Source organism: Euprymna scolopes, chromosome 33, assembly GCF_053919585.1.
Source record: "Euprymna scolopes isolate OS-2025 chromosome 33, ASM5391958v1, whole genome shotgun sequence".
Lineage (NCBI taxonomy): Eukaryota > Metazoa > Mollusca > Cephalopoda > Sepiida > Sepiolidae > Euprymna > Euprymna scolopes.
This window is the reverse complement of record NC_136514.1, coordinates 76,254,828-76,267,729: the sequence shown is the minus strand read 5'-3', so window position 1 is coordinate 76,267,729 and position 12,902 is coordinate 76,254,828.

Sequence of the window (12,902 nt, the reverse complement as noted above, 5' to 3'; positions counted from 1 at the left end):
AACATTAATTTCTTCTTCTTCCTCAACTGGGCACTTTTCTACAAGGAGGGGTCGATTTTTGGCGAGCTATTTTTGCAAGTCATCGTATCGGTTAGATTGACTTTGCCTAATTTTAACGTTCCGAATTTCCGTCATGGAGTAGCGGTAGTCGTCAGATTTTCTTTCACTTTTTTTTCCGCCTTCGCGTCATGGGTTCGAGCCTGCAGCTTACTGCCACATTTTTTCTCAACATACACCTCCAAACAATAAGGCAATGCCGGGGAGTATATATATATATATATACTAGCATGGGTACCCGGCGTTGCCCGGATGTTTAGAGGCCGGGTGTTTGGAGGTCAATTTTTTTTTTAATTTGTCTCAAAGCTGTATCGAGGGATTTAAAAAGAAAAAAAATATGTGCATCATTAAAACAAAGTTACGTTGCATTTGGTTCACAAGTGAAAAAATGAACAGAGAAACGATTAAAATAAAGCAACTTTATGAGGTATTTTTTCGAAGATTCTAGAGGTTAATCCCATCAAACCTAAGAGACATTCTTTCTGGTTACAGAGTGAAAGCCTCCTCAGCCGAACGTGAATAGTCTCCAAGATCTTTAGATAGAATTTGACTGAGCCCCAAGATTGAAAATGAGTTCGTGCCGAGGTTCGCTGCACATGATTGGTTTTTCATGATATGGTTAGTTATTGAAGACCCGTATATATTGGCAAGTACGTTCGTCGCTCAGTATGTTCCATTTCTGATTGTGCCCGGTATGTGCTGTTGGACTCTCCCGTCCAATCTCACTGTTGTTCGACCCACATAGTTGGCACCGCAACTACAGTCAAAATTGTAAATTACATTTTTATTATGATGGGGGAGGTGGAATATTCATTGAGACGACGATATTAAGGTTCTCGTAGGGAACACAACCCGCAAAAAAAAACGTTTTTGAACCGTTGAGCTGATTTGTTTAGCAAATTTCTCACTTACTGTTCCCAACCACGGTAAGCGAAGATATATTGGACATTTATTAATTGTTTGAACTTTAGTTTGATAAAACTCCGTTATTTTTCTTTGCATAACTGGCCTAATCACATCAATTGGGTATCCATTCTTGGAGAGGGTATCAGTAATTATTTTAAATTCCTCATCCAATTTTGATTTTTAACAAATCATAAAGGCACGATGTGTTAATTGATCTAGAGTGTATACAGTCACGTAGATGTAGATTTGCGGTATATTGATGTAAGGTAACTGGATGGTGTTTTTGTTACAAATACATCAAGGAAAGTTATGGACGAGTTACACTCTCCTTCATCATTATACTTTAACACGGGATGCATTTTATTGAGTAGGGAGAAAAAGTTATTTGCCTCCATTTGGTTACTGAAGAGACAAACTGTATCATCCATATATCGAAAATAGACTAATGGCTTCATGTGTCCAGAAAGTAATTGCTCTTCATGGAAATTAGTAAAGACAAATGTTCTTTGCCAAGAAATCAATGGCAAATTGTTATTGCGATAACGCAAATTCATTAGCAAAGATGGTGTAGTGCTGGAAATCTAGGAAGACTTATTGCCAGCAAGACTCCAGGGAATGCCACTTGTGGTCAGTGAGTAATGTGTGATGCTTAATGTTGTGAGAACTACTACTACTACTACTACTACTACTACTACTGACCCTGTCGGTGGGGCATTAGAATACGCTGACTGCCCCCTGCAGAGGGTAAAAGTCCCTTAATGGGGGTCCTGGATATGACCTTAAACTATATCCAGTAATGAGGCCCCAGCTTGTGGGCTTTGGGGAGTGTGGAGCCACCATTTAATTACCATTGCTCCCAGGTCCACTCTGACCCGGAGTGGTAGTACCTGTTAGGGTCCCAACTATGGGTTAAATAGAAACTGACGTGAAAACGACGAATATATTCTATTAAAAAAATTTTTCTTTAAAATCTTTGGATTCGGAATTAAATTACCCGAAAAGGGTTGATATGCCGTAAAACAAAAACAACCAACCAACCAACTACTACTACTACTACTACTAATAATAATAATATTTTGTTGCGTAGGGAGAAAAAATTGTTTGTCTTTTTTGGGTTATCGAAAATAAAAAAAATTAAGGGTACATTGATTGGGATTATATTTTTGATGATAATATCTATTATTTCTTTAATTGATGAATACTGATGAATAGAGTTTCAACATCTAAAAAGGCAATAGTACCATTTTCAGTTTTCTTGTTGCTCAGGATCTGAATAGGTTCATCTGTAGGTTTTATTTGTTAGGAATAAAGAGATTTGGTTAATAGTTTTTGATAGTGGGATGTTGCTATTTGGAAAATGATGGGGCGTAAAGGAAAGTAAGGTTTCTGGGTTAAAAAAAAAATTATATAAATTGTTCAAAACCAGTTAGATTAATCTATCCCTTATGATAAATCAAGAAGGGTTGGAAGGTACTCGGACTGCGGACAAATATCACGATTGCATCAACAAGTTCCTGCCAGAGGTGAAGACTATTATTCGAAATTAGAAAACGATAAAGACAGAGAATTAACAGACAAAAACGTCTGTTTTATTTAATGAAATATTCTTGAGAGAAAAAATGCTGCCTGAATAAAAACTTTTTCTGATGTTATAAGAATTATAACAAATGTATCACAAACACACAACAATTAGATAAACAAAAATGTTTTAATATCAATAATATACACATTTCATATATATATATATATATATATATATATATATCTGAACAAATGATTAATAAAACATGTTAAAAGACATCTTGAAAAAGAGTTAAAACATATTTAATTTTAAAAAAGGAAGCACAAGGTAAGTGGATAGTCCTTAATCCGCGGAGTTTCGAAGAAATACTCTCCTTCTCATCAGAGGGCAGTAATTAGCAAAATGCAGGATCGGATTTTGCATATAAAAGTATTTAATGAAACTACAAGTAAGTCACAGATCTTACTTGGTTAAAAAAAGGGTGAGGTAAGGGGAACAGGAGGCAAAAGAAAAATGATAAAAAGATTTCACATGAATGGATAGTCCGAGGAATTATATTAATAAGAAACAATATTTAGATTAGATGTTAATAATATGAAAATAAATAAATAAATTTTAATATATGCTTGGTTCGTACACTTTTTCTGTTTTTTTTTTGTTTGTTTGTTTTCTTTTTAATGAAGAAAGATACATCTCGAAATTATCAAAGACGTTGTACCATCCCGATTATATTAAACAGTAAGCCCATATTTTCTGATTTATGTGTAAAAAAAAAAAAAAAAAATTAAAGTACATAGATATACGAAAATTATTTTGTAAATGCGAAGTTTGTTCGTTTATCTTTTTTGTTCATACGCCACTTCAAGATCGCGGTATCTTGCACCTGTTAACACCATACTTATACACTTATGCATGTATATACATATACATATGTATGCACACACACATACACACACACACACACACACATATATATATATATATATATATATATATATTAAATTAAGTTTTCCACATATTTAATTGTACCACTCTGTTTAATTATCACAGCGGGAAATTAAGTTTCCCATACGCTTCAGTACGTTTGGATATGGGCTTGTCTGTTTAAATTGGTTTCATTTAAAAATGTTTTTCTTTTATTATGTTAGTATTCACTCTATTCGAACTCGGTTTAATGGTATTTTCGAACATGTGCGTGACACCATCGTCATTTTGCGATAGCAGTTGCGATGATTTTATTTTTATACTAGGCTGGGTTCCCGGCGTTGCCCGGGTGTTTGAAGCAAAAGCAAAAAAGTGATAGTAGGCAGGCAGGCTCGAACCCATGAATGCGGAGAAAGGTGTTAAAAAATGGCAGTAGAATGGGGAGGGAATCAAAACAACAGTATGCTGCCAGGGTAAAGAGAAGTGTTTTAAAAAGTGGTAGTAGACAGAGTGCTCTACCTAAGGAGAAGGGCTTAAAGATGTATATCTACAATTATATGGAAGTCATTTTGTGTGTGTGTTCCTTCCTCATAGGTTCCGAAACGGCTGAGTCTATCTTTTGCAAATTTCACGCAAAGGTAATTTATATGTCTGACAGTGTTCTAAGATATGTTTTGTACAGAAATTCATCCGATAAGTATCGAAAATCGAAAAAGTCCAATCTTGAAAGTAGTCTTACTTCTTTTATAGATAAAAAATAATTTTTACAGGGGAATATTTTACGTTACAACGGTGTAATGGTCCAAAGTAATCCAAAAGGCAGAAATCCGTGGGATAATTCACAAATGGGTAAAGGAAAATGGAATGAGTTCAAATAATATTATTAAAAAAAAGATAAGATGTGCGTAGAAAAAAGAATTTAAAACGACTGTCAATGCTGATTTTAGAAGAATGAGTGAAGAAGAAGAAGAAGAAGAAGAAGAAAAATTATTATAAGCTCTATTTCTTATTTAGTTTTATCGAGCTTTACATCTGGTTGAGATTATATTATAAATATTAACTCTTCAATATTTATAATATACTTTAGTTTTGCCATCTTGGATTATTTTGGTAAACTTAACTGTAATTCTTATTTCATATATAGATATCCAGCGTGATTTAAAAGTCTCCATACGAAATTTGTTGGTAATTTAAAAGTCCCCATACAAATAAATAAAAAAAAGAAAACGTTTTGTTTTTTTAATATAAAATAATTTTATTAAATGACAGACTCTATGTGGCCACTATTGTTTAACCCACTCACTGTGAACTCGCAATAGTACATCTTGGAATATTTGTTCACATGAATTGATAATGCGGTCCTTCATATAGTTTATGTCCCCTAAACTTTCTTGATACACCATAGCTTTCAAATGACTCGGAAGATAGAAATCAAGAAAGGTTAAATCAGGGGATCTAGGAGATCAATGGAAGTAGTAAAGTCATCTCCCTCTTAAAAAATCATACTTCCACCGCCACTCATTTACACCGTCTGTAACCATTCACAGGAGACAAATAAGAACAAACACCGGTTTAAGTTTTCGTAAAAACCGGACTGCAATTTAGGTGATACGCACCACGCTAACTTTTACGTTGGTTAAAAATAAAAACAAACACAAACCAAAACACTTTACATTTTCTCACAGTGCATTAAAACTTATGATACTTAAATTCCACATCTACAAATCTATGTATCTGTAAGTATTTGATTCAAGTATTGTATCACTTGAATACCATAATGAGGTGGGGCATCATCTTCTTGGAAATATGTTGGAAGGTTACCATTTTCACTTAACAGTGATGGAGAAATTTCTTCTTGTAACATGTTCAAATACTTATTGGCATTAATATTTCTATCAATGAAAATTGGTCCAAAGATTTTGCCACCCCATATTCCATCCCAAACCATCACTTTACCAGCAACTTGCATTCTTGTTGAGAGTTACCTTTGCTCCAATAACGCATAGTTTGGCAATTAACCTCATCATTGGCGTAAAAGTTAGCTTCGTCTGTAAACATGATCTTTTTTAAACGTTTTCATCATCGCTCAATTTGCCACCTGCCCATTCACAAAATTCTAGTCGTCTGTCTGGATCATCTTCACTTATGTGGTGCAGCATTTGTAATTTTTAAAGATGCCACTTACTTATTTTTAAAATGTGAGTGATATTTGGTTGACTTACCCCAATTTTAACAGACAGCGTTCGTGTACTTTTCTGGGGGGGTAATGCTTCTAAACATCAGCTGTAGTGTTTTCAGCCGTTGCTGTACGTAGTCTACCACTTCTTCGTTGATCTTCAACAGATACGTTTCTTTAAACTTCACAAAAAGTTTTGCTACAGTATCGTGTGTTATGTTGGTTCCATGTTTTCTGTTAAATTCTTCAGCAATTTTGCGGCTACTTCCAGACATCAATATGATTTCAATTCTTTTTGATTGGTCAGTAACATCTTTAGGATGCATAAAAATAAAAAAAATAATAGAGATAAAATATATAACTAAATAAAAAATTATTTATTTATTTGTATGAAAACTTTTGAATCACCGTGTATATATATATATATATATATATATATATATATATATATATATATATATATATACAGGCGGCAAAAAGAAAGTCCGCACTTGTAATTTTTTTCAAAAACTGCAAATTTAAGCTAAATCTAATGTAACTGTTTAAAGAAACTATATCTATGTCCTTTTATTTTTCTATAATTTTACCTGTTCATATTTGACTTTTAATTGAAATACTCTAGTATTCTCGTCAATTAAAAAAAATAACTTCAAATTGAGGAGGCAAAAAGAAACTCCGCACAATAGAAAATTGTTATTTAAATGTAACTTTAGGGCATTAATGAAACACAAATACAAGAACACAATAAAATAGTTAATATTCAGTAGCATAGCCATTCTGCAACTTGACAGTCTGCAATCTTTCAGGAATTCCTTGAATTAGACTACAGCAATACTTCGGGGAAAGGGCATCCGACTTTTCTTTTATTTTTGTCCAAAGTTCTTCCAAATTTGAAATGTTATAATTGCGTAGCTCTTGCTTGATGTGATGCCATACGTTTTCGATAGGATTGAGATCTGGTGATTGTGCAGGACAATCCAAACACGGAATATCATGCTCTTCCAGGAACCTTATTGAGCTGTACTCTGAAGCGTTCAACCGTCCGGATTTTTGCATTTTGAGGGTGCTGGCAATGGTCCTGTTGTCATAACTTGGATCAATACAGAGCATGGGTTGTACAGCGACGCATCTGCGATTTCACTCTTGTAACGTTATGTAACTTAAAGAGATGAGAGAAGGCTCCTATCGCTCTTGGGATTGCTACAGAACTGGTCAACTAGTAGATAGTGTGCAACAACAAAAAAGTAAACCGGTTTTCATCACCTGGAAATGAAATCGTTTTTGTAGCGCGACAATTGTATCGTTCTATACAATTGAGCACGTGTCACGGATATAACGATAGAGCAGATAGCTTTACGTCGTTTCTGTGACAAAGTGGAAGTAAGGAGACAAAAAAGTATTCGCTCATATAATTTCGAAGCTTGTCATAGCAGGAAAAGATACTCTTGACAGCTACTTCCCAGATGTGGCCACAGTACTCCATGTTAGAGCGTATTTTGGCTCTTGTACAAGTGTAAGCTTTTATCGGGAGTGAGATACTTTCAGGGGCGGCAGTATGATTCAATCTGGTGTCTTCCTTTTATAATATATCTATGTATGTATCCTTGGTTGCGATTAGCTTCATTCAATGGTCGGTCGAAAATAAGGGAATAAAATACCAAGAAGATAATCTCCCTAAATCAACGTCCTTTGAGAAAAATAAACTGCAAAGAAATAAAGAAGCCCTAAAGTGCCTCAACTCTGAATTAACATTACGTGTTTTCTAGCAACAAATATAAAAAGAAATTGTTGAATTAAACTCTTGTGGCTGTTAAAAGTAATGTTATTGAACGTAATGATTTTTAGTAATGCTCTGAAATAAATCACAGACTGAATTAATTCCATGGCATAAATTTGGTGCTTCAAGAAAAAGAAATCGATAAGTCCTCGTGGAAGACGTTCACCAACAAAATGAGCAACCCAGAAAAGGACATCAGCAACCGACCGAAGAAAAAATAGAAAAATTGACTATAAAGAAAGTGTTTGTGTTACATAGTAGGACTCCTACGCCAGTAAGTAGCAATAAACTAGTGTGAATTTTGACAAGGGTCACTTTTAGAATAACCAAGATTTCTAAAACAGAACTGTTCTCATGATTAAATAAAAAATGGTTTACAAGACAGAGATAAGAGGTCGAACTTCGTAGAAAAACTCAACGAACGTCTCCTTGTGTCTTTTCTTCATGAAAAGTTGTATTTGTTCAAGTAAACAGGCGGCGATTGATAATTACTAGAAAGAATGGTGATCATTCAACAACGATGAATAGAAACAGATTATTCGGTGAATAGAATAAAACTATTCCGTATAAATAATTTTTGTACACCGTAGAAAAAACAGTAGACGAATATCAGTAATGTAGAATAATCGAAGGGGAATGTTACCGATGTTTGTCCAACTGCGTCACTCATTTTAAACTTAGCAAGTTATGCTTAAGATATAAAAAAAACATTATGATACATACGTCTCTCTCCATAAGTGAATTCTCTCCTAATAAAGCCTTGAATAAACCTCAACGAACGTCTCCTTGTGTATTTTAATCAGAAAAAGTTTTATTGGTTCAAGTTAACAGGCTAGGTGATCGATAATTACTAGAAAGAACTGTGATCATTCAACAGTGATTAATAGAAACAGAAACAGTCAATAGAATAAAACTACTCCGTGCAAACACTTTCTGCACACTTTTATGTAAAAATACTTTTATTCGGTTAATTGATTACTCATTAATGAATATATTCCATTTCGAAATCAATCTCTCCTAACGACCAAAAGTACATGGGAAACCTCAAAGTTCCTCGACTCATCATTAGCATCCAACAGATTTTTCAACTTGTATTTTCGCACTAAATCAATCTGAAAAGAAAGAATTGGCGCCTCGTTTAATGCAACCAATTTGATTACCGAACATGATGGTTTTTGAGAAAAGAATTTAAGTAGAATAAATCACAGTTCAATAACTTTCATAATTAAGGAGATAAATGATAGTAATTAACAAATCGATACGAAAAGACGATTGATTAAAGATGTTATATATATACATATATATACATATATATTTATATATACACGTACGTGTATATATATACACGTACGTATATATATTTGTGTGTGTGCGTGCGTATATATATATATATATATATATATATATATATATATATATATATATACATATAGTAAGAGTGAAAGAGAATGAGGGGAGGGGGGAGAGCGTTGAATTATAACTGACAAGATTGATTGCTGGTTTTAGACGGCGAGCACCTATAATATCTTCACCCCATCGAAAATCAATAGGTAACAATCGCTTACTCGGAGACAGATTTAGTTTAAGAGGTCAGCATCTGAATCATTAATTTGCCTAATAAAAAGAACTTCACTTTATGACATATATAGGCCAAGTAATTGTATGCGTACATCTATGATTATCATTTTTCTCTTCTAGTCAAATGTATGAAGTAAAACCAGTTCTTTTCGTGGATATATAAATACTAGATAGCTTTTCTTATACGAATCTGTTTCTCTTTCAACTATCATTGTCATGTTGATTATTTAGTGCAACGACAAAAGGAGGGTGGACCTGTACGTTCACCCTTGTCCGTTCGTCCGTTCGTCTGTTCGCACTTTTCTCAATATCGACGTTTTGGAATTTTTTGAAATTTTGCACAAACATTAAACATGATATGAGTAAAAAGTAACAGAACGGATTTTCCGGGAAATTCCGGTACCCCCCACCCCCGCATTGGGGAGCGTTTCCGATTAAAATGGCTAAAACTGACACTTTTGTGCTTATTAAAGAAATTGATACCTTGGATTTTAATAAAACCACTCCATTTTTGGAAGTATTTTACCATATTTGTCCAAAAGTTTCTGTGTATGTCTATTTGGCGGTTGTGCATGGTGCTGAACTCAAATTTCAATATCTTAAAGCCTTGGGGAATTTGGGGGCTAAATGAAGAGGGGGGGGCAAATGATGGACTTAAACATTTCTTTTTTGCATGGTGCAGAACTGAAATTTACATATGTTAAAGCCTAAAACTGACCGTTCATTTTCACTTGGATTTGACGTCCTCTGGGGACTTTTTGGACTAAATGGGGTGGGAAAACGCTGAACTTAGTCATTTTTATGCCTCGCTCACTGTACACTCACGGGGGACGATGTATGCTTCACTTGTTTGTTTATTAAAATTATGAGTTTATAAAATGGATCGCTGATGATGAAATCAAAGTCTCCTTAAATTACTCAATACACTTTTTCTTCGTTTTTTTTTTTTTTTTTTTTGAGGAGTCAAATTTTATTATTTCGGTATAATCACTCAAAATACACTATAAATATTTATTTAAAAAGAATTAGTACTTCGTCTGACGCAAATAAGTTGCTTATAGAACATTGAAAATAAGCATTCAAGGAAAATAATCACAGTATAATTACTAGGACTATGACAACAGCATATTCTTTTCCCTGTTTTGATTCTCAGGTATATATCCATTGATATCATGTTTTTATTTAGAATGATGTGGTTCTCGGTTGATTAATTGTTTCTTACTGTGTTGGATATATACTCGAGAGTTAAAACAATGAAAAGAATATGATGTTGTCATAGCCCTAATAATAACTTTTATCATTAAAGAGGTAAATCATAGTTTATAAAATGAGCCACAAATGACGGACTTAAAATTTGAACACAGTTTCATTTAATTATTTAATATAATTTTGCCTTATATAAAAGGATTTAAATAGATTAGTTTAAATTATATGTTATAATCACACTAAATGCACGCTAAAATATACCTTAGGTTTGGGATTGAGTTATGCTTGAAATTGTTTTTATTAGCTTAATTAACCGGAAGTTCAAATGAACTCATCAAGCTTCCTATCATTTACTACGAGTTTACATCGCCCCATTTCATTCTATTTCTTATTTACTTTTTGTTTTTGTCCTCGTTAATTTTTTGATATACATCTAAACTTACTACAAAACAGTAAATTTGAATAGTTTATTATAAAGAATAAGTTGGTTGGTTGGTTTGTTGGTTGTTTTGTTTTACGGCATATCAAACCTTTTCAGGCTATTTAATGCCGAATCTGGTGATTTTGAAGAACGATTTTTTAATATAGTATATTTGTTTTTTTAAGTCGTATTTTATTTAACCCATAGTTGGGACCCTAACAGGTGCTACCACTCCGGGTCAGCGTGGACCTGGGAGCAATGGCAATTAAAGGGTGGCTCCACACTCCCTAAGGCCTGCAAGCTGAGGCCCTCACCATCGGATATAGTTTAAGGTCATATCCAGGACCATAAAGAATAAGAAATATCACAACAATTGTTTATACTATTAAATGCATAGCTGGAGAGAGTGGATAAAAAACTTTCTCCTCTATCCTTAGCTATGAATCCAATAGTATAAACAAGTGTGGACTTAAACTCTCTAATGTTCTGACAACGGAGAGCAAAGAGGATGAAGCAATCTCTGTCTATATCTATCTATCTATCTATCTATCTATCTCTCTCTCTCTCTCTGTACTGTATATATATATATATATATATATATATATATATATATATATATATATATATATAGGTCATGGATATGACCTTAAACTATATCCGATGGTGAGGCCCCAACTTGCGGGGATTGGGGAGTGTGGAGCCACCCTTTAATTGCCATTGCTCCCAGGTCCACTCTGACCCTGAGTGGTAGTACCTGTTGGGGGTCCCAACTATCGGTTAAATAATAACAGACTTGAAAAAAATATATTCTATTAAAACATTTTGCTTCAAAATAACTGGATTCAGCATTAAATGACCTAAAAAGGGTTGATATGCCGTAAAACAAAACAACCAACCTACCAACCAATATATATATATATATATATATTTATATATATATATATATATATATATATATATTATCTACATATATGTATGTGTATATATCTATCTATCTATATATATCTCTCTATATATGTATATATATATATATATATATATATATATATATATATATATATATATATAGAGAGAGAGAGAGAGAGAGAGAGAGAGAGAGAGATTAGGGTGACAAGAGAGTTCTTGCGTTTTCCACCTTTCAGTTCAGATGAACACATCTCGACTTGAACAAAAATTTATCGAGCGAAATAAGCACAATCAGAATATGTTTATGCTAGTAACGAAACATTTTGCGTTCTGCTGGTGATGACGTCACTGAAGGTGTTTTTGATATCGCTTAAGTTTTTGAAAAATTTCTTACGCGAAAAGTTGTTAAGACGCTTGAAAAGTGGTAGCCGGTAGATGAGAAGTCTGGAGAGTATGGCGGATGAGGCAGAATTTTCTAGCCTAATTCGTTTAACTTCTGCAGGGTCGGTTTAGCAACGTGCGGTCAGACATTGCCGTCGGTGATAATTGGGTCTTTACTGTTGACTAATACTGGGTGTTGTTGTCAGATGCATTTCATTCATTGGTTGACAGTACTTCTCCGACGTAATGGTTTCGGTTGCATTCAAAAATCTATAAAGGATGGGACTGGTCGCAGACTACGAAACAGTCAGCATGACCTTTTTTGTGCAACTCTGGTTTCGGGAAATGTCGTGGAGCTTCGTCGGCGTCTAACCACTGAGATGAGCGTCGCCGGTTGTCGTAAAGAACTCGTAAAGAACTCAGTTTTTATCGCAAGTCACAACGCGGTCGAGAAAAAGATCGTTCTTGTTGTTTAAAAACAAAAGAATATTTCAACGTGTTAGGTCTGTACACGTCGCCAGATCTGTATCGCCATTGAACTTGTACAGAAATGATATCTGTACAAAAGATGTCAAGAATAAATTTTTATACGACACATATATCACTCTTTCAACATCCACAGTCAGGGTCCAATAACAAGCAGATGCAAGATAACTGGTAACTGAATTAGCGGCAGTTTTTGTGCCGAGTGCCCTTCATATATATATATATATATATATATATATATATATATATGTGTGTGTGTGTGTATGTATGTATATATATATATATATATATATATATATATATATATATATATATATATATATATATATATATATATATAAGAACAAACAGTTAATATAACATGCTAAAACACTTTTAAAAAGAGTTAAAAACATGTTTAACATGTTTTTTTAACTGTTTGTTCTTATTATAAGATCAATCTCCTATTTGGTGTTATCGAGCTTTTACATCTGGTTGAGATTACTTTATAAATATTAATTCTTTAATATTTATAATATACTTAAGTTTTACCATCTTGAATCATTTTGGTAAATTTAATTGT